This window comes from Triticum aestivum, chromosome 6A, assembly GCF_018294505.1.
Source record: "Triticum aestivum cultivar Chinese Spring chromosome 6A, IWGSC CS RefSeq v2.1, whole genome shotgun sequence".
Taxonomy (NCBI): domain Eukaryota; kingdom Viridiplantae; phylum Streptophyta; class Magnoliopsida; order Poales; family Poaceae; genus Triticum; species Triticum aestivum.
Window position 1 is genome coordinate 144,992,399 of NC_057809.1, and position 5,688 is coordinate 144,998,086.

Here is a 5,688-nt window from a genome sequence, read left to right on the forward strand (position 1 = left end):
CACAAGATAAGAAAAACTTACGGGCATCCTTGAAGAGAGTAGGCCAATAAAAACCAGATTGCAATACTTTATGTGCAGTTCTTTCTCCAGCGTGGTGTCCTCCATAAGACTCGGAATGACACTTGCGTAGGATCTGTTCCTGTTCATGCTCAAGTACACAACGTCTAATAACACCATCAACTCCTTCTTTATAAAGATGTGGGTCATCCCAAAAGTAATGTCTCAAATCATAGAAGAACTTTTTCTTTTGTTGGTATGTGAAGGTAGGTCGTATAAATTTAGCAACAACATAATTAGCATAATCAGCATACCATGGAGTACTACGAGAAGTACTTATAACATTTAATTGTTCATCAGGAAAGCTATCATTAATAGGTAGTGGGTCATCAAGAATATTTTCTAACCTAGACAAGTTGTCTGCAACGGGGTTCTCAGCTCCCTTTTCTATCAACAATATGCAAATCAAATTCTTGTAGCAAGAGAACCCATCTAATAAGTCTAGGTTTAGCATCTTTCTTTTCCATAAGATATTTAATAGCAGCATGATCAGTTTGAATAGTTACTTTAGAATCAACAATATAAGATCTGAACTTATCACAAGCAAATACAATTGCTAAAAGCTCTTTTTCAGTAGTAGCATAATTTCTTTGAGCATTATCTAGAGTCTTACTAGCATAATGAATAACATTTAATTTCTTATCAACTCTTTGCCCTAGAACAACACCTACAGCATAATCACTAGCATCACACATAATTTCAAAGGGTAGGTTCCAATTAGGTGGCTGAACAATAGGTGGAGTGACTAATGCTTTCTTAAGTATTTCAAATGCTTCTACACAATCATCATCAAAGACAAATGGTATATCTTTTTGCAATAAATTAGTCAGAGGCTGAGAATTTTTTTGAGAAGTCCTTAATGAACCTCCTGTAAAATCCGGCGTGACCAAGGAAACTTCTTATACCTTTGATGTCCTTGGGACATGGCATCTTTTCAATAGCATCAACCTTGGCTTTATCAACTTCAATACCTCTTTCAGAAAGATTATGCCCCAAGACAATACCTTCATTAACCATAAAGTGGCACTTTTCCAAATTCAAGACAAGATTAGTTTCTTCACATCTCTGCAAAACTCGATCAAGATTGCTCAAGCAATCATCAAAAGAGGAACCATAGACGGAAAAGTCATCCATGAAAACCTCACAAATCTTTTCACAAAAGTCAAAGAATATAGCCATCATGCATATTTGAAAGGTAGCAGGTGCATTACAGAAACCAAAAGGCATATGTCTATAAGCAAAAGTACCAAAAGGGCATCTAAAAGTAGTCTTTGATTGATCTCTAGCCGACACAGGTATTTGAGAGAAAACCAGAATAACCATCTAGAAAGCAATAGTGTGTATGTTTGCATAATATTTCTAGCATTTGATTAATAAAAGGGAAGGGGTAATGATCTTTCTTAGTATCTTTATTTAATTTGTGGAAATCAATTACCATCCTATAACCTATGATAATTCTTTGTGGAATCAATTCATCTTTATCATTAGGAACAATAGTAATACCTCCCTTCTTAGGGACACAATGGACAGGACTTACCCACTCACTATCAGCAACGGGATAAATTATACATGCCTCCAGAAGCTTGAGTATTTCTTTTCTTACCACTTCTTTCATTTTAGGATTTAGACGTCGTTGAGGATCACGAACTGGTTTGGCATCTGCTTCCAAATTTATTTTATGTTGACATAGAGTGGGACTAATGCCCTTAAGATCATCAAGAGTATATCCAATAGCAGCACCATGCTTCTTTAGAGTTTTCAATAATCTTTCTTCTTCATGCTCTGAAAGGTTAGCACTAATAATAACAGGATATATCTTTTTCATCAAGATAAGCATATGTAAGATTATCAGACAAAGGTTTAAGCTCAAACACGGGATCACCCTTAGGTGGAGGTGGATTCCCTAAAACTTCAACAGGCAAATTGTGTTGCAGAATAGGTTCCTGTTTAAAGAATACTTCATCTATTTCCCTTCTTTCATTCATGAACATATCATTTTCATGGTCTAGCAAATAGTGTTCTAAAGGATCACTAGGAGGTACGGCAATAGAAGCAAGACCAATAATTTCATCCTTTCTAGGTAATTCTTCCTCATGATGTTGTTTACTAAATTTAGAGAAATTAAACTCATGAACGATAGCATCCAAGCCAACAGTAACAACATTCTTTGTGCAATCTATGGTAGCATTAACAGTATTTAAGAAGGGTCTACCAAATATAATGGGACAAAAGCTATCTTGCGGAGAAGTAAGAACATGAAAATCAGCAGGATATTTAGTTTTCCCACACAAGACTTCAACATCTCTAACAATTCCAATTGGTGAAATAGTATCTCTATTGGCAAGTTTAATTATGACATCAATACCTTCGAACTCAGCAGGTGTAATTTGATTCTTAATTTCTTCATATAAAGTATGCGGTATAACACTAGCACTTGCACCCATGTCACATAAGCCATGATAACAATGATCTCCTATTTTAAAAGAAATAACAGGCACGCCTACCACAGATCTATGTTTATCTTTAGCACAAGGTTTAGCAATTCTAGCAGTTTCACCTTCGAACTGAATAACATGCCCATCAATATTATCAGACAAGAGATCTTTAACAATAGCAATATTAGGTTCTACTTTAAATTGCTCAGGAGGTGTATAAGTTCTAATATTTCTTTTACGAACAACAGTTGAAGCTTTAGCATGATCCTTTATTCTAACAGGGAAAGGTGGTTTCTCAATATAAGAAGTAGGAACAATAGGATCATTATAAGTGACAGTCTTTTCTTCAACTTTAATAGGTGCAACTACTTTTACTTCTATGGGAGGATGATATTTAAACCACTTCTCCTTAGGGAGATCAACATAAGTAGAGAAAGATTCATAGAAAGAAGCTACTATCTCAGAGTCAAGTCCATATTTAGTGCTAAACTTACAGAAAATATCGGTGTCCATAAAAGATTTAACACAACCAAACTTAGGTGTCATACCTGACTCCCTACCTTCGTCGAGGTCCCAATCTTCAGAGTTGCGTTTAATTATATCCAATAAATTCCATCCGAATCCAATAGTCTTCATCATAAAAGAGCTGGCACAAGAAGTATCAAGCATGGTGCGATTGCTATCAGAAAGCCGAGCATATAGATTTTGAATAATCATTTCTCTCAAGAGCTCGTGATTGGGGCATGAATATAACATTGATTTAAGCCTCCCCCAAGCTTGAGCGATGCTTTCTCCTTCGAGAGGCCAAAAATTATATATATAATTGTGATCACGATGAACAAGATGCATAGGGTAATACTTTCGATGAAATTCTAGCTTCAATCTTTTATAGTCCCATGATCTCATATCATCACATAGCCTATACCATATCAATGCGTCTCCCTTCAAAGATAAAGGGAAGACCTTCTTCTTAGCAACATCATCGGGTATACCTGCAAGCTTAAATAATCCACAAACTTCATCCACATATATTAAGTGCTCATCAGGATACTTTATTCCATCTCCTGTAAAAGGGTCAGCCAGCAGTTTTTCCATCATACCCGAAGGAAATTCAAAAGGAGTTTCATTTTCAATAGGTTCAGTAGGTTGAGGAGAAACTCTTTGCTCCACTGGACGGGGTGAAGATACCCCGAACAAGCCCCTTAGAGAATTACTTTCCATAGTAACAAGTGACAGTAAAGTTCAGCACACTATATAAATTTTTCCTTACCAAATTCCCCCTACCAAAGGCGCTACACTGCCCGGCATTGGTGCCAGAAAAGAGTCTTGATGACCCACAAGTATAGGGGATCTATCGTAGTCCTTTCGATAAGTAAGAGTGTCGAACCCAACGAGGACAAGAAGGAAATGATAAGTGGTTTTCAGCAAGGTATTCTCTGCAAGTGCTGAAATAAGTGGTAACAGATAGTTTTGTGATAAGATAGATTGAAACGGGCAACAAGTAACAAAAGTAAATAAAGTGCAGCAAGGTGGCCCAATCCTTTTGTAGCAAAGGAGAAGCCGGAACAAACTCTTATAATAGGAAAAGCGCTCCCGAGGACACATGGGAATATCGTCAAGCTAGTTTTCATCACGTTCATATGATTCGCGTTTGATACTTTGATAATTTGATATGTGGGTGGACCGGTGCTTGGGTGCTGTTCTTACTTGAACAAGCATCCCACTTATGATTAACCTCTATTGCAAGCATCCGCAACTATAACAAAATTATTAAGGTAAACCTAACCATAGAATGAAACATATGGATCCAAATCAGCCCCTTACGAAGCAACGCATAAACTAGGGTTTAAGCTTCTGTCACTCTAGCAACCCATCATCTACTTATTACTTCCCAATGCCTACCTCTAGGCCCAAATAATGGTGAAGTGTTATGTAGTCGACGTTCACATAACACCACTAGATGCTACACAACATACATCTTATCAAAATATCAAACGAATACCAAATTCACATGACTACTAATAGCAAGACTTCTCCCTTGTCCTCTGGAACGAACGTAATTACTCACAAAGAATATTCATGTTCATAATCGGAGGGGTAATAATATGCATATAGGATATGAACATATGATCTTCCACCAAATAAACCAACTAGCATCAACTACCACTGGTGGAAAAAGGGCCTTTGGTCGCGGTTCGCAACTGCCATTAGTCGCGGTTGCGCAACCGCGACCAAATAGGCGCGACTAAAGGCCCCCCCCTTTAGTCGCGGTTGCTTAAGAACCGCGACTAAAGGTCCGTCCACGTGGGCGCCAGGCGGCCGTCGGGGCGGAGGACCTTTAGTCGCGGTTCTTCTGGCCAACCGCGACTAAAGGCCGCCGCAGGTTTAGGGTTTTAGCCCCCCCCCTAAACCTGTTTTCTGTTTAATTTGTATTGTTTTATTTCTTTTGTGCTTTATTTTAATTTTGAAGGAGTTTCACATATTCTACGGTACTACATACATGCATATGAATGTACAATTTCAAACAAATTTGAAATTAGAACCAAAAAGAATTCAAGAGGAATATACAATATATATTCAATATCATCGGATGACCATATACAATTTTGAACAAGTTTCCATACATAATTTAATGCATATAAAGTTCTACGTCCTCGTAATGGTGTTCTCCTTTAGGATGGAGGACTTCCCTCCTGAACCATCCAGCTAGTTCCTCTTGAAGTGGTCGGAAGCGAGCTTCTGGACTAAGCATCATCCGGAGGTTATTCCTCTGAGCATTGGTATCACTCGGAACCCGCTTAGAGGTGTATCTCCGGATTATCTCACAGACATAGTATCCACATAGATTGGTCCCCGCTGGCTGAATATCCCCACCATTCTTACCCTTTGACCTTTTGAATTCTAGCTCTTTTTTGAATTCACCGACCTTTGTATCTACGAACCGTCTCCAAACCCTACGAGGCAAAGAAAATTAAATGAACAAGAGAGTTATTAGTTACTTGATATTAGGAAATGAACAAAATAGGCCGATCGATATAGAGCGCAAATGAATGAAAATAATTACTTCTGCAGCATTCTTCTCATGCCGCCCCAAAGCTTTGGATCCATATTCAGAGAGTCGTGGACGAGACATTCTGAGGTGTCAACTTTAATTACTAGCAGAATCCAGTGGAACCTGCGGACACGATACATGCAC